Source organism: Scyliorhinus canicula, chromosome 16 (assembly GCF_902713615.1).
Source record: "Scyliorhinus canicula chromosome 16, sScyCan1.1, whole genome shotgun sequence".
Classification (NCBI taxonomy): Eukaryota; Metazoa; Chordata; class Chondrichthyes; order Carcharhiniformes; family Scyliorhinidae; genus Scyliorhinus; species Scyliorhinus canicula.
This window is the reverse complement of record NC_052161.1, coordinates 107,343,395-107,367,233: the sequence shown is the minus strand read 5'-3', so window position 1 is coordinate 107,367,233 and position 23,839 is coordinate 107,343,395. Positions and strand designations below refer to the sequence as shown.

General features: G+C 44.0%; 1 protein-coding gene across 7 annotated transcripts in view; it reads left to right on the top strand.

Moving 5' to 3' along the window:
* disp3 (dispatched RND transporter family member 3) overlaps positions 1 to 23,839 on the top strand; it is a 717,999-nt gene that overhangs the window by 175,378 nt on the left and 518,782 nt on the right. For 6 of the 7 annotated variants that reach the window (XM_038821800.1, XM_038821802.1, XM_038821804.1 and 3 more), the window contains one exon: positions 17,561 to 17,646. The gene's annotated coding sequence lies outside the window, so the exon portion shown is untranslated. Of the gene's footprint in view, positions 1 to 17,560; positions 17,647 to 20,619; positions 20,640 to 23,839 lie in introns of those variants that run through there. The other variant, XM_038821803.1, reaches the window with a different exon arrangement.

Genomic DNA, 23,839 nt, shown 5'->3' with positions numbered 1-23,839 from the left:
CCCTCTCTAAAGCATCCACATCCTTCTGGTAATGTGGCGACCAGAACTGCACACAGTATTCCAAATGTGGCCGAACCAAAGTCATATACAACTGTAACATGACCTGCCGACTCTTGTACTCAATACCCCGTCCAATGAAGGCAAGCATGCTGTATGCCTTCTTGACCAATCTATCTACCTGCGTTGCCACCTTCAGGGAACAATGGACCTGAACTCCCAGATCTCTCTGTACATCAATTTTCCCCAGGACTCTTCCATTGACCGTATAGTCCGCTCTTGAATTAGATCTTCCAAAATGCATCACCACGCATTTGCCTGGATTGAACTCCATCTGCCATGTCTCTGCCCAACTCTTCAATCTATCTATATTTTGCTGTATTCGCTATCTGCAACTCCACCAATCTTAGTATCATCTGCAAACTTGCTCATCAGACCACCCATACCTTCCTTCAGATCATTTATGTGTATCACAAACAACAGTGGTCCGAGCACGGATTCCTGTGGCACACCACTAGTCACCTTTCTCCATTTTGAGACACTCCCTTCCACCACTACTCTCTGTCTCCTGTTGCCCAGCCAGTTCTTTATCCATCTAGCTAGTACACCCTGAACCCCATACGACTTCACTTTTTCCATCAACCTGCCATGGGAAACTTTATCAAACGCCTCACTGAAGTCCATGTATATGACATCTACAGCCCTTACCTCATCAATTAACTTTGTCACTTCCTCAAAGAATTCTATTATGTTTGTAAGACATGACCTTCCCTGCACAAAACCATGCTGCCTATCACTGATAAGTCTATTTTCTTCCAAATGTGAATAGATCCTATCCCTCAGTATCTTCTCCAACAGTTTGCCTACCACTGACGTCACGCTCACAGGTCTGTAATTCCCTGGATTACCCCTGCTACCCTTCTTAAAAAAAGGGACAACATTAGCAATTCTCCAGTCCTCCGGGACCTCACCCATGCTCAAGGATGCTGCAAAGATGTCTGTTAAGGCCCCAGCTATTTCGTCCCTCGCTTCTCTCAGTAACCTGGGATAGATCCCATCCAGACCTGGGGACTTGTCCACCTTAATGCCTTTTAGCATACCCAAAACTTCCTCCTTCCTTATGCCGACTTGACCTAGAGTATTTAAGGTCCATCCCCAGCCTCAACATCTGTCATGTCCCTCGCCTTGGTGAATACCAATAATTCCCTCTTTTGTCTTTGAGTGGGCCAATCCTTTCTCTAGTTACCCTCTTGCTCCTTATATACGAATAAAAGGCTTTGGGATTTTCCTTAACCCTGTTAGCCAAAGATATTTCATGACCCCTTTTAGCTCTCTTGTGTGTATGTGTATGAGGGGGGGGGGGGGGGGGGATGTGTATGGGGGGAGGGTGCATGGTGGGTGGGGGAGTGCATGGATGGTGGGGGGGGCTGGAGACAGTGGGCGGGATTTTCTGGCTGTTCATGCCGGCGGGAAATTCTGGTTCCCCCCACCTATCACAGGGTGGATTTCCCAGAGGCTTCAGAAATAAACCTTATTGGCTGCCTCTAATGATGATTGGTGCCAACTGACAACCATTTTTCTTGTGTTAAGAATGAATGCTCAATTTGGCTCATGATGCAGAGCAAGGGCAGCAGTGCGGGTTCAATTTCTGTACCGGCTGAGGCTATTTATGAATGTCTACCTTATTAACCTTACCCCTGGCCTGAGGTCTGGTGATCTTCGCGTTAAATTCTCACAAAAGGAGAAAGCAGTCTATGGTCATCTGGGACTATGGTGACTTTACCTTACCTTTATTATAAGGGTCACCAGTGCGGTATTTTGCACTGCTGGCCTTTCCCCATATTTTGGAAACAGTTCCATACTTTAACCGTGCTATGTAAGTATTATATGCAGGAATTATGGTCCAAGGATGTTGGGTAGTCAATAAAATAAATAAAATTGCAATGTGCTGAGTTGGCTGATCTTAACTAGCTGCTTCAATTCGTCACAGCAACCCTGGACTAACAAGAGGGATTCAAAACCATTAAAGCAGATTAACACTTCAATTTTTGTTAGGTAAGGGTCCGAACATTGTTAGGTAATGTACGAACAATCTCATTATTGAAATTTTCAATTCATCCCCAACCTCGATCTTTTTCCCAGGGAAAGTTTCAGATTTTTATTACCCTTTGTGAGTAAGTGTTTCCGATTTAACCCCTGAACTTTCAGCTTCTGGGCTTGATCCGGACTCTCCCATCCCAAGAAGTTAATTTTCCCTCGACACTGTCCATTCTTTAATTATCATAAATACATCACTTTGATTACCCCTTAATCTCCTAAACTCAAAAGGATAGGAACCCAACCTCTAACCTTTTTTGAGGTCTATGTCAATGAGTGTGCTTTGTTAGTTGTAAGCTGGTTCTTTTGAACAGCATCTTTCCCCCACGGACATCAGCTTTAATATGTGTTCAGTAAGGAGTCTTACAACACCAGGTTAAAGTCCAACAGGTTTGTTTCAAATCACTAGCTTTCAGAGCACAGCTAGTGATTTGAAACAAACCTGTTGGACTTTAACCTGGTGTTGTAAGATTTCTTACATTGCTCAACCCAGTCCAACGCCGGCATCTCCACATTATTAACATGTGTTAGCACAGGAATCCACTCGATCTGTGTTCGTCGTGAATTTCAATATCCATTAAAGTCACTGAACATCTTCGTCTCTGGCTTGTTCCAAGGATTGGCAGTAGATCTTGGCAGCATCCCTTACTATCACACCATTACATGTTACGGGTCACTGATGTCCGATTTGCGAAAACTGAACAAATGTGCAAATCCAAACAAATGGGCTTTGCCGGTACAAAGGGCAATGGGATTCATCGCCATCAATGGATTCCCACAGGTGGAAGGCATCACCTGCATAGCTCGTAAGGTGCCAGGTGAGCAACCGGTGAGATTCGTCAATAGAAGGTCTTCCACTCCCTAAGCGCTCAGCTGGCATGCAAACACAAAGTGATTTATGCATGTTTTTGCTGGCTAACATAGCTGCTGCCATAATTCCTTTATTCTCCAGCAGTTGCTGCTCTTCATACCACCATTGAAACTCTGTGCATGGCTTCTAGGTAATAAGGAATATCCCACGTAGAATTGGCTACTCATGCCTTTACATGACCATGAGATGGAAACACAGGCACTACAACCAAAGCCAAAGAAGATGCTTCTGAAAATGCAGTTTCAGTGTCTCGACTGGTCAGGATTATTGCTTCCCTTCAACACTTCTTTCCTCTTTTGCAGTAAGGTCACACATTTGGGATCATGACACAAAAACTTAAAAAATAGCCAACACAAATGAAAGCCATCCAAATGAACCACCCAATGCAATGAAAGACTGGCTTTTGCTCTCGGTCACTCCCATGCAGTGTCCCCCCCCCCCCCCCCCCCCCCCCCTTCCTTCTCTCCTCTCTGGGGAACCTTCAGAAGCTGCTGCACCAGAGTCAGTGCAAGGGCAACCTCTGTCAAATGACCCAACTGCATTGATAGTCCCTTGGTCAGAGGGGAAAAAGAGGCTGATGATGGTGCCCCATAAGGAGTAGCATCTTCATTGGTGACTAACTTTGTCTTTTGGTGCTCTTGATCACTGGAGGGGACTACCAGCTGTGGTGAAAATGGCATTCAATCTATACATCTTTCTGCCAAAGACATCACTGACAGGTTAATGTGACTGAAGTGGCCTGCAGTCTGTGACTGTCAGTGTGCTATTTCTGCAACCACCTTTCAATGAAACTGACCACTCTATCAATGGAGGAGTTCATGTGCTTTCAATTCTGAGGCATGGCAATGCAAATGAGCTGAATAAATGCTTCTGTTTTCAGCCCATGAAAAGCATTGCTTCAGGGAATTCTGTGATAATTTAATTTCATGCTGCTGGTCGAAGTATTGCTTGTGACTCCCAAGGCCCTCCCTCTGCACCCAAGTAAGTGTGTCTGTGCATTTACTCAATCCTTCCAGGAGGACGGCTCACAGCTCCTTCTGCCTTTCTCAACACTTCTGCGGAATGTTGGGGCTGGTTTAGCTCACTGGGCTAAATCGCTGGCTTTGAAAGCAGACCAAGCAGGCCAGCAGCACGGTTCGATTCCCGTACCAGCCTCCCCGGACAGGCGTCGGAATGTGGCGACTAGGGGCTTTTCACAGTAACTTCATTGAAGCCTACTCGTGACAATAAGCGATTTTCATTTCATTTTTCAAATGTGCTCTCACCCAGTGCCACCCTTTCTAATCCAGTGGTGTAGGGTATGCTTGATTGATGTGACACTGCTAGTTCTGTGGCTTCCATCTCTTTTAAGGAATCTGGTAGTGTTGCTGCAGTACTGGCATGTTCTCCTTCCACAGAGCCAGGTATGGGAGACTTGAGGAAATCATGAAAACATGCTGCTTGCAGCAGATGTCTCTGCAGAGCTGAGGGCTTCCCAATGTGGCTGAAGTTGTGGCATGCTTTGCCCAAGAAGGAGTACATTCCATCCCCATTATCTACAAAATTCAATATCTTTTCACCTTCCCTACAGGTATTCTCGTTTATCCCTTGTTCTCACTTGTCCACCTCCTCATGTGATGCCACCCTTGTAGTGTTGAGGACCTTCTCCATTTGAGCCAGTTCTTCCACCTGTGTGAGTCCCTCTTCCTAACGTGTGCACCCGCTTTTGCGAGGACAAAAGAGAGAGAGGTAAGGCTCTAAGTTAGCTTCTCTTAACAATTCCAGTGGCGCAATTAAATGAGATGTTGCATTTATCATGCGTTCAGCTCCTTGATAGCAGTAACAATTTGAGCTTTGCTTATGTGCCAGTAAGCTGGGTATACATCTCTCCCTTGTTCAGAAGCACTATGTGCCTTGAGGCTGCTCTGCTGAGGTATCGACTGGTGACTGTAGACCAGGGGTGGGCAAACTTTTCCGTGCAAGGGCCACATTCAGAAATTCACAATTCACAAAGGGCCGCATCGTATATTAAGTAAAATAATTACTTCACCCGGTTATGATTCTGGGCGCCTCATATAGAACATAGCACAGAACAGGCCCTTCGGCCCTCGACGTTGTGCCGAGCAATGATCACCCTACTCAAGTCAACGTATCCACCCTATACCAGTAAGTAACCCAACAGCCCCCCCCCCCCCCCCCCCCATTAACCTTAAAAAAAAATTTTAAAAAAAAATATATATTTTCTTTTAAAAAAAAAAAAAAATTTTTTTTTTTTTTAATGACTTGGTGGGCCGCAGAAATACCTTTGGCGGGCCGCATGCGGCCCGCGGGCCGTAGTTTGCCCACCCCTGCTGTAGACCTACAGGCCAATGTTTTGGGTATTGCACTGCACTCGCCTCGCCAGAATGAGTCTTACTAAACCTCTCTCACATTGAACCTAGGTCTTCCCCACAATACTGTGGCTGCTCTCTGGCTCTGTTAGTTCCAGCCAGGCCTGCTTGGTCTGGTTGGGTGATTTTGACAATTTCCCTTTTAAATTGGGTATGCAGCCAGTTAGGAACAAAGCTCTGGGCACATCGCATACCAAGACTGCATCCCCTTCAGAACAGGGTCAGGACCTGTTAATGATGGTAATGCCGGGGATCCAACTCAAAATGGAAAATCAAGTGCCATATCTTAACCCTACGCACCATTTCTCTTGTTCAACAACCTTGTCAAAATAAACCAGCTAATGTTACGTTGCATTGGAACATTAGGAAAGATAATTTTCCTTAGGGGCACTGCAGCTTTGGATTGAGTGAGACTTCTTTATTGAGAAACAATAAAAGAAGCAATAAGTAATTAGGTGCTATAACTAATGCAGGGCAATGTGGGGCAGAATAATGATATCAAAACCTTTAGTAATAAGAACTCAATAACCAACAGAACAGGTTGCAGATGTGGTGATATTGAAATTACACTGATCTTGGTGATAAGTTAAAATTGACCCTTAAATTAAGGAGAGTTGATTTGACTGTATTAGTTATTTTAGCACAGGGCTAAATCGCTGGCTTTGAAAGCAGATCAAGGCAGGCCAGCAGCACGGTTCGATTTCCGTAACAGACTTCCCGAACAGGCGGCGGAATGTGGCAACTCGGGGCTTTTCACAGTAACTTCATTTGAAGCCTACTTGTGACAATAAGCGATTCATTTTCATTCATTCATATGGTGGCAAGGGCTCCCACAAGTCCCGAAGGACATGCTGTTGGTAATTTGGACATTCTGAATTCTCCCTCCGTGTACCCGAACAGGTGCTGGAATGTGGAAACTAGGGGCTTTTCACAGTAACTTCATTGCTGTGTTAATGTAATGTACTTGTGACAATAATAAAGATTAGTATATGGTGTGTCACTCTGTAGAACACAGGCCATGGAGGGCAGTCAGTGGCACGACAATGGCGGTCTGTGCCTGGTCACCTCATTCCCGTGAGCGGTCGCCCTGGCCCTAGTGGCTGGACTGGCAGATCTTGATCGCGACTATGCATGTCCTACCTCCTCACACTCCCTCATCAGCCACAGCGCTTGTTTCCCAAATTTTAAAAGTACAAGTACACCTCGCTGTTGGGCATTCCCGGCAGAGGCAGAGCATTTAGGAGGCCCCAGGGAATACCGGGTGAGGTCTGCTAATGATATCTGCTAATGAATCTGCGAAAGATGTGTGAGGGGAGTGGAACACATTGACGCCGCTGTCAACGCACCGGAGAATTGTGATTTGGCGTGAACCTGGCACCCCCCACAATTTTGGCGTCAAGACCGATTCTCCGCCCATTCGCCTTTCCCGTTTTCAGCAGTGGCCGACAGAGATTCGCGCCCCTGATTTTGAATGCTTCTTCTTGCAATTTGAGTGGCAGGATCGTCTAATCCTGCATTGCATGTTATACTGACTATGAAGCAGTTGGTTTAACAAATTCAAATAATCTTTGCCTTACACCTATTCATATGATCATGATATTTCACTCTGTTGAACGTTTTTTGATTCTGTGTTATTGGGATTCTTGAAGTGCAAACTTGTTGAATTTGGTTTGCTGGGAGGATCATTGGCTTCCATAGAGTAGGCCAGCTCCTGACAAATGTTCTAACAAAATTCTAACAGAACTAGACAGGGTAGACGCAGGAAGGATGTTTCTGATGGTGGGTGTCCAGAACCTGAGGATACGGGGGAGATCATTTACACAGAGATGAAGAGAAATCTCTTCACCCAGAGAGTGAGCCAGTGGAATTTGTTACTAAAGGAAGGAGTTGAAGCCAGAACGTTGTATGTTTACAAGAAGCAGTTAGATATAACACTTGAGTTGAAGGGAATCAACGGATATAGGAGGAATGCGGGATTAGGCTATTGAGTTGGGTGATCAGCCATAATCATAATGAACGGCGGAGGGCTGTGTTTGCACTTCAAGAATCCCAATAACACAGGGCTGAATGACCTCCTCCTGCTCCTATTTTCTCTGTTTCCAAGTAATGTGATGACAATGTTGATAATTGGCTCTGTGACTACACACATGCTAAATAAATAAGCATGTACTTTGTTGAACTTAGCCCTTGTGCATTCCCACCCCTTCTGTGTTTCCCTTTCTCTATGAAGGCCAAGCTTTTATTTCCAAAAGGTATCCACATCTCTAACAGTATCCATAGAATCCCTACAGTGCAGAAGGAGGCCATTCAGCCCAGTGGGTCTTCACCTATCCTCCAAAAGAGCACCCCCATCTAGGCCCGCTCCCTCACCCTATCCCCTTAACCCCACCTAACCTGGGCATTTTTGGACTTTGGGAGGCAACTAGAGCACCTGGAGGAAACCCACGCTCATTTGATACCTTTTGAAAGAACAACAATTATAGATGAAATTAATTTAACAGTGAAAAGAGACAGCATTTTAAAGGATCAGCAGTGATTAGTTCATTGATATTCTTCAGACGATAGATGTGCAATGTGGACTCGTCTGACTTGCAGTTAATGCATTTTTATCTGTAAGACGTTTGTTGACATGAAGAATACATTGCTAATGCTCAGCAGGCATTGCAATGTCTCTAGCCGCAAACATGAATATGTCAAATACTCTCACTCTTTTTTATTCATGACCAAATACTTCTTTGGAGCATTTTGTTACTGATGAAAGGAAAAATTCTAATTTCATGATGGATGTATTTGCTGTCCACTCATGTGGTGTTCGGTCACTCCTGTATGCACTTGTGGTTTGTTAGTCACATACGTGGTTTGCTGCCAGTTGCGTACATGGTGTAAGGTCGGTGTGCAGTCTGCATTTCATCATGTGTGGTCAGTGGAAGTCCTAAACATCCCAATGATCGTAAACAAAAGGAATATAAAAGTAAAACCAAATTGAAAGAGAAAACCAATGGAAAAGTCTCTCTCCAACTGAACAGAAAAAGGCTGTGTTGTGATAAATTTGTTTTTAACCGGTTCTGGCCTCTTTAACGACTATGTTAAGTATTGCAAATGTATTAGTAACACAGACCCTGAAATAGGAAATTAATTACTACGAGCTGAGAAATACATGGCGAAAAGAGCTACTGGTAACTGAGGAGACAAGGGGCTGGATTCTCTGTCCTGCCGCACCAAATTTCTGGTGCAGCCTGCCGGCTGGTCAATGGAGTTTCCCATTGTGGGGCAGCCCCACGCCGTCGGGAAATCCCCCGGGCTGCCGGAAAAACAGCGTCGCGATGGCGGAGAATCCAGCCCAATGCTCTTGATTTTCCATTCTTTGAATCGTATAAAATAAAAATGAAGCTAATGAGAAATTTTTGCTCTCTCATGGAGTAACCTACCTTTCAGTGATATTCCAGAATCATTTGTCACAAAAAGGAACACATATTTTGTACGTTGTCTTCATGACCCAGAAAAGGGCATGATGTAAATAATTTTGCTTCTTATATTCCTAGCAGCATCAAAATGAAAAGCTGAATATTGAGTTGATGTGATAGATAGGTGTCACCAATTTATTTCCACTTCCATATATGAAATCTTTATATATTATAAAGAAAGCATTTGTATGGCAGCATGGTGACGCAGTAATTAGCACTGCTGTTTCACAGCGCCGAGGTCCCAGGTTCGATCCCAGCTCTGGGTCACTGTCTGTGTGGAGTTTGCACATTCTCTCCGTGTTTGCGTGGGTTTCGCCCCCACAACTCAAAGATGTGTAGGCTAGGTGAATTGGCTATGCTAAATTGCCCCTTAATTGGAATAAATGAATTGAGTACTCTAAATTTATTTTTAAAAATAAAAGAAAGCATTTGTAAGGGCTTGAAGGCTGGAAACGGACAAAGCCCATGAGGAATGTAAGGAAAGTAGGAAGTGTCGTGATATGCAGACATGCAGATAATGATATACAGACATGCACATAATGATATACAGACAAGCAGCTAATGAACACCGAGAACAGGACATGACCAATAAGCAGGCAGGACAATCGGGTGGTATCTCACTATAAAAGGCACGAGGCACTCACACTCCACCTCTTTCCACTGATGATCATCTACAGAGTGAGTCAGGGTGTATTTAAAGTATCACACCTCCAGCACGTGGCTAAGAGCTAGTCTGGTTCAGTCAGACAGAGTAACCACAGTTAGGTTAGCAGAGAGTCAAACTCATAGAGAACTGTGCTAACTGTGCTACTGGTTCAATAAATCAGATTGAACTAACTTCAAGGTCTGGAGTATCTTTTGGTTAAAGCTGCATCCAGTTGCAGCCTGTGTTATCCCAGAGTACATAACACAACAGGAAGGACCTTAAGCAAGGAGTCAGGAGGGCTAAAAGGGGTCACGAGAAGTAATTGGCAAGCAGGATTAAGGCGTTTTACACTTCTATAAAGAGCAAGAGGAGGGTAGCCAGGAAAAATGTTGGCCCACTCGAGGATAGAGGAGGGAATCTGTAATAATCCACAGGAGGCAGGAGTCTCATCACCACACCAATATTTATTGCCAATAACTAGATACAAGAGCAGCTCCAAACAGTGCTGCTAGCATTCCAGTCAACTTAAGACTGCTCATAAAGCCTACACAGGTGCTTATATGGGCCCCCTCAATGAGCTATCATTGAGGGAGCTCATACTCCAATTGGCCAACCAATAATGCAAATTGGAGGTCATTACAGAATTTATGCGTGGAACCAGAGGAAATAGGTGAGGTACTGAATGAGTACTTTGCATCAGTATTCATCAAAGAGGAGGACTTGATGGATGATGAGTCGAGGGAAGGGTGTGTAGATAGCCTGGGTCATGCCGATATCAAAAAAGTGGAGGCGGTGTCGTTTTGAAAAACATTAAAATAGCTAAGTTCCCAGGGCCTGATGGGATCTACCCCAGAATAGTGAGGGAGGCAAGGGAGAAAATTGCTGGGATCTTGACAGAAATCTCTGTACCCTCACTGGCAACAGGTGAGGTTCCAGAGGACTGGAGAATAGCAAATGTAGTTCCTTTGTTTAAGAAGGACAGCAAGGATAATCCAGGAAATTACAGGCCAATGAGGCTATGTCAGTGGTAGGGAAGTTATTGGAAAGGATTCTTTGAGACAGGATTTACTCCCATTTGGAAGCAAATGACGTATCAGCAAGAGGCTGCATTGTTTTGTGAAAGGGAGGCCGTGTCTCACTAACTCAATCGATTTTTTAGAGGAAGTGATGAAGATGATTGATGAAGGTATGGCTGTTGTCTACATGGACTTCAGTAAAGCCTTTGACAGGGTCCCTCATGGCAGACTGGTGCAGAATGTGAAGTCACACAAGGTCAGAGATGAGCTGGCACGATGATACAGAATTGGCTCGGTCATAGAAGACAGAGGGTAGCAGTGGAAGGGTGCTTTTCTGAATGGAGAGCTGCGATGAGTGGTGTTCTACTCATCATGGACCTTTGCTGTTTGTAGTATGTGTAAATGAGTTGGAGGAAAATGTAACTGGTCTGATAAGTAAGTTTGCGGACGACACAAAGGTTGGTGGAATTGCAGATAGTGATGAGGATTGTCAGAGGATACAGCAGGATATCAATCGGTTGAAGACTTGGGTGGAGAGTGGAGAGATGACAGGTGGAGTTTAATCCGGACAAATGCGAGGTAATGCATTTTGGAAAATTGAATACAGGTGGGAAATATACAGAGAATGGCAGAATCCTTAAGAGTATTGGCAGGCAGAGGGATCTGAGTGTACAGGTTCACAGGTCACAAAGTGGCAACGCCGGTGGAGAAGGTAGACAAGAAGGCATACGGCATGTTTGCCTTCTTCGGCCAGGGCATTGAGAATAAAAATTGGCAGCTTATAGAATCTTAGTTAGTCCACACTTGGAATATAGTGTTCAATTCTGGTCGCCACACTACCAGAAGGATGTGGAGGCTTTGGAGAGGGTACAAAAGAGGCTTACCAGGGTGTTGCCTAGTATGGATGGCATTAGCTATGAGGAGAGGTTGGATAAACTCTCTTTTTTCTCATTGGAACAACGGAGGTTGAGGGGCAACCTTATAGAAGTCTACAAAATTATGAGGGGCATGGACAGAATGGAGAGTCAGAGGTTTTTTCCCAGGATGGAGCAGTCAATTACTAGGGGACATGGGTTTAAGGTACAAGGGAAACATTTCAGAGGAGATGTACGAGGGAAGTTTTTTACACTGGGTAGAGGGTGCCTGGAACTCGCTGCCAGAGGAGGTGGTGGAAGCAGGTACGATAATGACGTTTAAGGGTTGTCTTGACAAATACATTAAAGTTTTAGGTTAGACGGGCTACATGGTCGGCGCAGGCTTGGAGGGCCGAAGGGCCTTTTCCTGTGCTGTACTTTTCTTTGTTCTTTGTATGCCTTTGTAACTGCCAGACATGACCATTCCAATACTTTATTTTTTGGTTTCCTATTCTTCTCCCCTCTACAGTCTCCAGCAACAATAAACTCAACTTGATGAGCATTTTGTCACTTGCATTCTATCCTGTTTTAAGACTATTCACCTGCTACACCAATCACTCATTTATACTAGCTTCCAATTCTCCAGGGCCTTCTATTTGAAATCTTGCTTGTCATTACTTATTGTTTGACCTTGTCTTACCATAAATCAGAGATCCCTGCAGCTCCACATTATTTTCTGAATACTTCGGCCCTCTTGCACATCCCTCACTCCTTTATCTGGTTGGAGATAGCCATTTCTGATATTTGTGTGATATGATTATGACTTGTCACTTTAAAAACTCAACCTTACTCTGTGCACCCTCGGATGGCTTAATTACCTGAGGATTTGTGAATGGAACTGACCACTCTAATCATCAAGAAACATACCCACCTCTGACCATCATCGTGGAGGAAAGATACCCACCTCTGACCATCATCATCATGAAGCAGCTGAAGATGGTTGGGCCTAAGTTAATATTCTGAGGAACTCATGGGGCTGATATGATTGGTCTCCCAAAACCATAGCCATCTTCCTTTCTGCTACTTATAACTTCAGCTGCTGGAGAATGTTTCCTCTGATTCCTATTGAGTTCAATTGTACAAAGGCAGCCTGACCCCACAAACAGTTAATGCTGCCATAATATCAAAGGGTAGTCATTCTTACTTCAGCTCTTTAGTCCATGTTTGGAGAAGACTGTAATGGACTCTGGAGCCAAATGGTCCTTGCAGAACCCTCAAACCGAAGCAGTGAGCAGGTCATTGGTGATCGTGATTTTGACAGCACTGTGAACATTGCCTTCCATCACTTTACTGATGATTGAGAGTAGACTGATGGAGTGGTAATTGGCTAAATTGGATTTGTCCTCCTTTTTGTAGACAGGTAATACCTAGACAACTTACCATAAATCTGCTATAATTTCCTCCATTAGTTGATGTCGACATGAATAATGGCCCTTTGGGATGGCATGGTACTTAAGAGTCATCATGCCTACCACCCCCTGCTGTCCTGTGTGGAAGTTGATATTTTCAGCAGTGAGGAGTTTTATCTTTACGTGATCATGGTGGATATTTTGTCCCATTTTAAAAATTATTTTCCACACTAAAATTCCTAACTACTGTCCACCAAGAGGATCTGAGCACGTGTTTGTAATATTAGACCATATTTCTCAATGTTTCTGAAATTCTGAGGCAAGTCTTCCCCATGTGCCATGTTTCACTTTCTCTCCTGTGGTAATGACCAGCCCAGGCAGCTGATCTATTATTTCACCCATGAAAATCTATATTGACAGATTTTTGTATCTAAAATCCATTTAAAGAACTCTGGGCAGCCGAAAATCCCGCCCCCGCCGTGGCAGAAATTCTCCATCACCCGGGAATTGGCGGGGGCAGGAATCGCGCCACGTCGAGTGGCGAGTCCCCTGCGGCGATTCTCCGGCCCGCGATGGGCCGAAGTCCCGCCGCTGGGAGGCCTCTCCCGCCGCCAAGGTTTGAACCACCTCTGGTGGCGGCGGGATCGGCGGGGCGAGCGGGCCCCCGGGGTCCTGGGGGGGCAATTGGACCCCGGGGGGTGCCCCCACGGTGGCCAGGCCCACGATCGGGGCCCACCGATCGGCGGGCGGGCCAGTGCCGTGGGGACACTCTTTCTCTTCCGCCGCCGCCACGGCCTATACCATGGCGGAGGCGGGTGAGAATCTCCCAGCGCGCATACACCGGTGGTGACGTCAGCGGCAGCACCACCAGCGCACGTGCAAACCGGCGAAGGCCTTTCGGCCAGCCCCGGCACCAAGCGGCGGGCGTCAAAGTCCGTTGGTGCCAGTTTTCCACACATTTGGGGAGGCCCGTGCCGGAGTGGTTGGTGCCACTCCGCTACACCGGGACCCCCCCCGTCCCACCGGGTAGGGGAGAATCCCGCCCCAGAGTACTTTGACAAGTAATCCCAAAAGGGACCATTTTTAGCTTTGAGTCATAATCATGAGGTTACTGATCAATTTCTGCAGACATTTTGATCTGTTGTATTGTTTAATTCTACATGATCTGCACAAGAACACAGTTATTAACATGGAAAAATTTCCCTTGAGCATGATTTTTTTTGTTCAGGGAGGATGGAAATTAAAATGACAATTATTAATTTTAAAAAATCATGTGTTTTTGATTTTGCATCTGTTATCCAGTGCGGCGTGTAAAGCAGAGAGCTTCCTCAGGACTTGAGGCCATTTGTGGCAATGCCCCCCTACACCTATAGCTCTTGACAGATCTGTTTCCATTTGTCGCTAAGAAATGTCATCCAAGAGCTGGCGTTCAGTCTGCTGCCTTTACAATATTACAGATCAGAGAATTTGAAAACAGCTTAAATTTAGATATTAAAACTATGGGATTTGATTGTTTTAATGGAGCTATGTGGTTCTGTAGATTTATCTTTGCTTCATTCCAGTTGGTGAAACCGAGCAACTGTCCTGTGCAGCATATTTGAAACGAGGGACACTCTGCACAGGTGTTACTGTGCAGAAGTGCTGTGGATACTGGAATAGGGGCAATTTACAAAAGGTTAAGTGAAAAATACACTTCTAGAGAACCTGTGACACATCAGAGTAGTTTTCTCCAGGGGCACACTACCAGGTCAAAGCTTTGTCCAAAAGGCCCCACCAGCAGTTATAAATGCAGGCGGGATTTTACAGCCCTACCCCGTGGTGTGTTGGCGCCTCCATGGCACCATCTCCTCCTCCGCCTCCACCCCTCCTCCTCCTCCTCCCCCCACCCCTCTTCCTCCTCCTCATTTGCATCCTGATCCTGTGGCTCCCCCTCATCGTGGTCCTCCTCCTGTGCCTGTCGGGCGGGCGACCCTCCAGCCTGAGCGGCTGGCACCTGCCCCACTGCGACATGCTCCTCTGCTGCAGCCTCTGCCGCCTCGCTGTGACGCCCCTGCTCCAGGTCCCGCAGGGCTTCATGCAGGGCAGCGGCCCCTGCCATTTTGGCCAACAATGCTGGAAGATGCCCAAACATTATGGGGGGTGGGGTAGACAAAGTTCCATCATGGCACATACCCCCCATCCACAACCAGGTGCCATGGCCTACATGGTCGCCCCGGTTGGCAGCTCGCGCCCCAGCCACGCATGCCCCCAACCCCGCCTGCCCCCTTGTTGCCCCGACTCCTGTCGCCCATCCCTCCTGTGCTCAGCCAGCAACCGTGGTGGGTGACCATCCGTGTGGCCACCGTAATGGCGTCCGTGGCGTTGGCACCGCCCTGTCATGCCTGGCCATTGCCGGTGCCGCGGTTGTCTTCTCCCCCTCCCCACGCCCCTCCCCCGCAGCCATGGCATGCCCGTTTCGCCATCTCAAGGCCCCCCCCCCCCCCCCCCACCAATGAGGAGCCCTACCTCCTCCGTCCGCAGCGTCAGCCAGCACAATTTGTTGATGCATTTGAAAAGCAGATTAGAACCATACCAGCAGGACTTCGGCCCATTTGGGCAGCAGTATCGTTGGGAGCCCGGTTGGGTGCCACCTCTCATGATTCTCTGGGCTGTACGTGTTCGTGCAGTTTGGTGGGTTTGGAGGTTTGCGTTCCGGCGTCAGAATGGGGTCACAGGCCATTTTGGCCTAAACGAGCTGGCGCGGGCTCCTGCCCCATATCTATCCCACTAACTGGATTTGACCATCTTACGAAGGCTTGCCACAACCCCTCAATTATCAAAAACCCAGGGAACCTCCTTTCTATAAATAAAACTCCATTAGCCCTATTTAGGTAATCCATTTAGCCCTATTTAGGTAATCCATTTAGCCCTATTTAGGTAATCCATTACATGGTTGGAATGAATGATGATCTTTTACAATACTTTAATTACCCTTCTGTAGCCACAGTGCCTGTCTGTCTTTTAACCAGGATTTTAAAAAAAACTTTCCGGCAGTAGAGAAATACAACACGAACCTAGGCTTTTAACCATTACTGCACCGGATACATATAATACAATGTATATACAAAATTCTTACTTTTATCTTAGATCCCTGGCAAGAACTGCCAGAAAATCCTGCCCTGTGTGTCACTTGTCTTCTATGTAATTTTAATCATCATGCATTGTTGTCCTCTATTTTTATGTGGGTGACACTAGCAAAGCTGCATGTCGTGTTCATCACTAATTTAAAGAACACAATGGCCTTTTTTTGTTTTCCAAAACTAATAATAACGATCTCTTTTGGTAAAGATCGCTTAACTTTTCCGCCATATCATTCATTCATGGAATATGGGTATTACTGACAAAGCCAGCATGTACTGCTCTTATTGACTTGAGCCTCCCTCTGACCAAAAATACATGCGCTCTCCCCTTGATCCCCTTTACATTGTCTTCTTCAATGTCTTACTTCTACCTTCCTCGGTGTTCAATTCTGCACTGGTATAGAATGTTTTGCTGATGGATGGCTGGTTTTGTAGATTCCTTTTGTGAAAAAAATAAAATATTTGCTCTTCTTTAATCTTGGAATGATGTGGAGATGCCGGCGTTGGACTTAATCTTGGAAAAAAGTGTTGAAAAGATACTTATTCTTGCTCTTTCTTGCAAACTGTTTAAACACCCCATCATGTCCATAGTAAATGTTGGATCACAAATTGCTTTATTGTACGAACAGAATGCTCTCGAACTCTGGCAATTTACACTTCCTTCCATCTCACACTTGCTTGTATCTCACATTTTGTTTTTTTGGGGCAATAGTTATTCACACTAATGCTAATTGAACTAATGAGCTTTTCACTGACAGTATCAACATATTAACACATTGCATCTGTTTGATACAGTTTATCGCCTTCTCTCTATGGCTTGCAAAGTCATTACTCAGCCACTTTTTTCATTCCAGCTCTGATACTTTGCAGGCTAGTATCTGTATAGGGTATTAACTCTTCATATTGGCATTCTTAGCTTGCTCTTCTAATTGTGCCATGCACCTTAATCTAGCGAGTCCTCTTTGCTTTGTTTCTTCCTCCTTTAGTCACCATCTCAACTATTCAGTACTTTGCCAGTGTGTGGGACTCCTTTCCTATTGAAATTATGTTAACATTGAAATGACTTTGTTGCTTTGCAATTTATCCTGAACCTGGCTGCTCACACATCTGTACAGGGCTTTTATGAATCTATATTTGGAATACTGTGTGCAGTTCTGGTCTTCACATTTAAGAAAGGATATACTAACATTGGAGGCGGTACAGCTAGGATTCACTGAATTGGTCGCTGGAGTGATAGGGTTGTTATATTATGGAAGGCTGAGTAAATTGAACTTAAATTTTAGAAGAATGAGAGGCAATCTCATTGAAAAATTCTGAAAGAATTTTATAGGATGAATGCTGAAATATTATTTTCATTGGTTGGAAATCTAAAACACGGGGGCACAGTCTCAGGATAAGGGGCATTCAAGATGGATATGAGGAGAAATTTCTTCGCTCAAAGGGTTGTGAATCTTTGGAATTAGAGGACTGGATGCATTCAAGGCTGGGATAGATAGATTTTTAATGTGTCAGGGAATTAAGGGATATGGGAAAAAGTTGGAAAGTGGAGTTGAATCCGAGCATCAGCCCATGATATTGAATAGTGAAGCAGGCACATTGGGCCATGTGGTCACTCCTGCTCCTATTTCTTATTTCTTATGTTCCTATGTTGGATTGTGATATTTAATTTTTATTTCCTACCCGTGTTCAATCATGTCATCTCCTGTTTTTACATTCAGGACTCAACTTATGGGGGAACTTTCCAAGTTCACAAAGAGCTTCACCTATCCAGACACGCAGGATATCGGGATGCTTGGCATTGAAGGTAATCCTCTCAATGTTGGACCAAAGGGTTTTGCATTTGAGCCCCATACTAAAATTTGGTTAATAAGTTAAGGTGACACTCTGATAGAGTCTATCCCTAATGCCAGTATGCCATCAATCATCTAAAATGTGAACCAGAGCCTTGTGTAGCTCAGACTGGATGGAGATGGCAGGTTCTCTTTCCTGAAGGATATGAATTGATCCAATTGGATTTTTACAGCAATCCATTAGCTTTTATTGTCATTTTCTGATGCTAACTCATAAATGACCAGATTTATTTGCTCACATTTAAAATTTCAGCCTCTGATTTGCTGGTCTAGTAGCATAACCATTGGGCTGCTGTACCCAGATATCATGCAGTCTATTGGCCTGAGCAGATGGATGTATTCCCCCAAAAAATAGATAATCCTGGTGTCCAAATCAGCACTCCTCCCTCGATCAATTAAATAAATTTGTCATATGGGCCCATAACTTCCAGGTTTCTGGGCATCGTGACTGGGGTACATCCCAATGATTCGCTGGGCCAACCCCCGAAGGTCCCCAGGTAAAGACTACCTGGCAATTGCCTGGGAAGCTCAAACTTCCTTTGGGTAATTCTGCCGTGCAATTGGAACTGTCCGAAACTGCGATTTAAATCACAGATTGCGGATGATTCCAACTGTCTTACAGTAATAATTATCCAGGAAGAGTCAGAAGAATCAAAACTATACCTAACTCCTCGGTAACCATAGTACTGACTGCCTCCTCCAGTCAGTACTGTTAAGGAATGGGTTAAGAAACATTCCAATCAGATGTCTCATTGATCTAATAATTGACACTGATATGTAAAGAGGCAACAGGTGGCCTTTGGATCATGTGATGTGATGATAGAGTTTGGTGCAGTGTGTGTTCAAGGAAATATAAAGGTGTTTGGGAAAAGGAGCAGAGCTCTTGGCTCTCTACTCAACAGCAGCCAGAGGCTGACAGGTATTATGGGGGGGGTGAAATGTAGTGAGATATGAATCATCCTCAACAAGGATCTTGGATTCATGTCTCACTACATTTAAGCTGGGTGGCATGGTAGCCCAATGGTTAGCACTGTTCGATTCCCGGCTTGGGTGATGTCTTTGTGGTGTCTGCACGTTCTCCCCGTGTCTGCGTGGGTTTCCTCTGAGTGTTCCGGTTTCTTTTCACAGTCCAAAAATGTGCAGATAAGGTGGATTGGCCATGATAAATTGCCCTTTGTGTCCAAAAAGGTTACATTGGGTTACTGGGCTACGGGGATAGGGTGGAGGTGTGGGCTCTTTCCAAGGGCCAGTGCAGACTCGATGGCCTCCTCCTTCTGCACTGTAAATTCTATGATTCTATGAACCCCCTCCCCCATCTGGCCTGGGCTTGCAAACACCTACCAATTTAAGACCATTCACACATCTTTAACCTGATTATCCCCTCTCCAGTTGCACCTGAACCTGTAAAGCAATAATTACTGCAAAGACTCTGATTCAAAGTATAATTTTACATCATTGGCTTTGTCTATATCTGCTGTGTTTGTATAACCTACCTCTTCACTCATATGATGAAGGAGCTACGCTCCGAAAGCTTGTGATTCCAAAATAAACCTGTTGGACTTTAACCTGGTCTTGTAAGACCTCTTACTCTGTTTTATAATGACTCTGACTCTGATTGCCACGCCACAGAAATTCAGGCCCATTAAGTCTGTGGGTCATTTTTACCAAAGAATGGCTACAATATTTGCCGATGTTAGGTAATTACCTGAAGATATATCAAATAATTACCAAGAGTGTTATATAAACACAAATATTTTTATTCCAATTTGACTAGGCCCACCCTCTTGTACTCTGTTTGAAAGGGTTGTTGTGTTTCTGCTTAACTATGTGCCTTTTGTTGCTCCTTTAAAATGTGCTGCCATGAGGGACCATTTCTGGTGCCTTTACAAATAATGTAACCGTGATTTAAAGCTGTTTATACACTCTGAGTAAACCATTTTTAGGATTTGTCATCTGACGAAGATAGTTGTGTACGTTAGTCTTAATTTGCTGGAAGCCTTGTTGCTCTAGTAATAGGGTACATAATGTTTTAATGATTATACTCTGAAATCTAATTTTGTCAACACTAATAATTTGCAGCAAAGGCTCAGACGGAATGCAGAACGGTAGCACAAGTGGATAGCACTGTGGCTTCACAGTGCCAGGGTCCCAGGTTCGATTCCCCGCTGGGTCACTGTCTGTGCGGAGTCTGCACGTTCTCCCCGTGTCTGCGTGGACTTCCTCTGGGTTCTCCGGTTTCCTCCCTCAGTCCAAAGATGTGCAGGTTAGGTGGATTGGCCATGATAAATTGCCCTTAGTGACCAAAAAGGTTAGGAGGGGTTATTGGGTTACGGGGATAGGGTGGAAGTGAGGGCTTAAGTGGGTCGATGCAGACTCGATGGGCCGAATGGCCGCCTTCTGCACTGTATGTTCTAAATTGACAAGTTGTTTTGTTTCTAAATAACACAGGGAGGAAAGCTCACCACATGGACTGTGACCTTCAATTATTACTTATTTGAAAAGCTAGCACTTCATCGTATGCCATTATTGTTTGGTGTGCAGGTGCAGTTAATCTGAAAGGTTCCAGCCTTCCAATACTAAATGTTGGTATATAATTAGAGAGCTGCATGAAATACAAACCCCCAATGGAAACATGAAAAATTGGCTTTTGTGGCGAGATCATGATTTGCAGAGTAAATGTATAAGAATGAAAATGCAGGAAGTACTTAGCATGTACAATCTTTAATCCATATAATCTTTTATCCATTCCACCACCCTTCTGCCATTTGGCTGATGGCTTGCATTCTTTTGCTCTTCCACCCTCCCACCTGAGAATACAACCTTGTGCCTGCAGTGAAAACCCTCTACTAAAGCTAGAAGATGGAAGGTTACACCCTAGCTTTAAATGCCTGGTTGTCCATATTGTCATAGTGACCTACTGCATAAAGAAATACTTCCAAATGCAAAGGTAGGTGGACTGGAGAGCGAGAGAGAGAAAGAAAGACAGACAGACACAGAGTGTGAATTGAGGGGATAATACAAAAGTCAGTGTGATGTATATTTTACATCTTTCATCAATGCAGTGATGAAACAGTTTCTATGGGCGGGATCTAACCAAATTGGAACTGCAACGAGCATGTTTAGCCGGGTGTTACCGCCGAGAAATACCACGCTATCTATCGGGACTCTGTTTCAATTTGGAACCTCAACAGGGAACATAGGGCTGGATGGAGGGGGTTGAGGTGGGTGTGGGGTGGGGGGGGAGAGGTGTTTAACATTGAGTGCCCCGATCTCTGTGGAGATCGTACCCATTATGTTCAAAAGGCTGGCTATATTCTGTAAGCTAGTGTTGTCAAATATTTAACTTGGATCAAAATTATACTTTTTACCTGAATCTTCCACGATTCGTGCTCACAAGCAGTCATGACCATTGAATGAAACATCTATTTACATGTAATTCAATTAACTAGGGTAGTTGTAAGAAGTAAACATCACTGGATATTGTTGGGGTGATGGGGGCAGAAGAGCTGTTACAAAACATTCCCAGTAATAGCAACCTTAAGTTAATAATTGTTGATTCCATACCCTTAACATGTTTAACTCAATGATGCTTCATTATTGTCAGCTGATTAATCCGGCGCAAATCTAAACAATATCAACCAGAAAAGGTCCGCGTTTGAATCTTGCTCTGTGCTGAGTTATCTGATCTAGGTAAAGGTGGTTCTGTGAATATTTTAGCAATCTAGATTGTAGTGAGAAAACAGGAGTAATTTCCTCTGCTGTACATTAACAGTTTTTTTTGTTAAATTTCAATTCATTAATGTAATATAAAGCATATAATAAATTTGAAATATGAATCTTCAAGTGATAGTGTAGAAATGTTAAAAAGCGAGGGACTAATCTATTTTCTTAACTTCCTTTGTGAAGGATACTCAAATACCCAAAGGATTTGGGACAAGCCTCTCTCAAAGCATTATAAGCATTGGATAGTTAAAAATATTGATTTGCATCAGCAAAGCTGGCTTGAAAACCGAGTCTAGGGAATAGTTTGGTTGTATCTTCCCTCCATCCACCTTGGTATCCATGCGAGTAGAAGCAGGGATGTTTATGGTCAACATTTCTGTGCCCATCCAAATGCATTGAGGAAGATTCGATCGAACACTCATGTAATGTATCTTTTAAGATAAATTATTCGATTTTCCTCTGGCATTTTCCATATTCTTATATTTGTTGCGGTTGTTCAGATAGTTTGTTTCCTCTTTTATGAATAGCATTACTTCCTGTTATTTTCATTAAATGTTTAATTTTCATAAATGCAGTGAGAATGAGAAACATGATGGGAATCAACAGACAGGTAGGCATGTAGGAAAATACACTGGAAAAGACTATTGCGGTCCATCAAGCAGTTGCAATGATGGTGATGATTTTGTCAAATACCTGCCTTTTAAATGGGTTCATTAGATATTTGCGTAACCGGAAGCCTGTACAGGCAGGTGCAGAGTTTTAGTTATTTAATTTCACGATTTATACCATTCATTAATTATTCTTTCTTGGAATGGAGCTCTTGTATAAATCTAAACAGTAAATGCTGCTAAACACGCTCGCGGGAGAACTTTGTTCCCTTTTGGGAGATGTCACGAAACAAGAGAAAGAAATGAACCAAGTTTGTGTGAGGCCTGGCCAATTAGAAAGGTATTAAGAATTATTTTGTAAATGGGAAGTGAAGGGTAGATGAAGAGATTTTCGGAAAGGATTCCAAAAGATGGTGGCTTATTGATTGAAAGAATAGTTGTTGAGTGGGAAAATGATTGTTGCCTGAAATCTACAGGCAAAAGTGTTTTCAGTATCATTCCATTCTACCAAAAGGATATTTCTCACCTCACCTCTGCAGCCTCTCTCATGCCAATTAAAACACTTCACATTTTTGGGTCTACTATGTCACCGGTTCCACTACTTTTCTCCCATCACAGTGGCGGTTTCAGTTGTCATGGCCCTGAAATTACCTCTCAAATCTTCATCTCTCCCACTTTCATAATCCTTTGTAAAATCTACTCCTTTGCATTTGCTTCTGGAACCTTGCCAAATGCATTCTTATAATTCCTAATCATTGTCTGCTTTGCCTCTTTTTATCCCTAAGTTTGAATTTAATAATTTGGGACATTTTGCTCCATGAAAATCATTGTATAAATGTGAGTTGTACTGTTTTCTTATTTAAAACACCTAAATGAGTCACGTCAGTGTACAGCTGTGACCGTTGCTTTTCTGACATTAACTTTAATTAGAAGTGATGTTCCAAAGATTTCTTTTTTTTTTAAATTTAGAGTACCCAATTATTTTTTTTCCCAATTAAGGGGCAATTTAGTGTGGCCAATCCACCTAACCTACACATCTTTGGGTTGTGGGGGTAAAACCCATGCAGACACGGGGAGAATGTGCAAACTCCACACAGACAGTGACCCGGGACCGGGATCGAACCTGGGTCGTCAGCGCCATAGGCAGCAGTGCTAACCACTGGGCCACCGTGCTGCTCCTGATGTTCCAAAGTTATCAACTGAAAGCAAGTCAGTAGGATTCTTTCAAAACTGAAAAAAAAAATTCAGGGGACGAATTTGCAGAGTTTAACTAGAGAAGCTCAAGTGGATGCAGTGGAGTATATAATGGAATCTGCGCTGTCTGTGGAAGAAATTAACTTCTTGGACCAAATGTTCTTGTTGTGTACTTTCTTTCTTAAAAGTGACCAAGCTCCGCATAGCTCATAACTTGATTTCACCAACGTGTTTAGTAACTCTGAATTTACAGTTTAAAGATCTATTAGCAACGTGTTCAGGTTCAGTCAATGTACCTATGTACGTATAAATTATGTATGTCCAGCCAATACACTCACTGAACTAAAATGAACTTTCATTACAATCATTTATGTTTCAGCATTGACGGTAAAGAATTGTTTTTCCTGAGATCAATAATTTGAATAGTTTTATGGTGACGTTAATTAACCTTTTTCATTTGTCTCCTCTTAAGTACATCTGATCATTGGACAATTTTCTTTTCCTCTGTAGAAGGACAATAAAGATTTGGGCGGGATTCTCCGTCTCTCAGCTGCATGTTTCTTGGCAGCAGGAGGAAGCGCGCCGTTCACTGGCAGTGGAATTCTGTGTTCCCTCTGCTGTC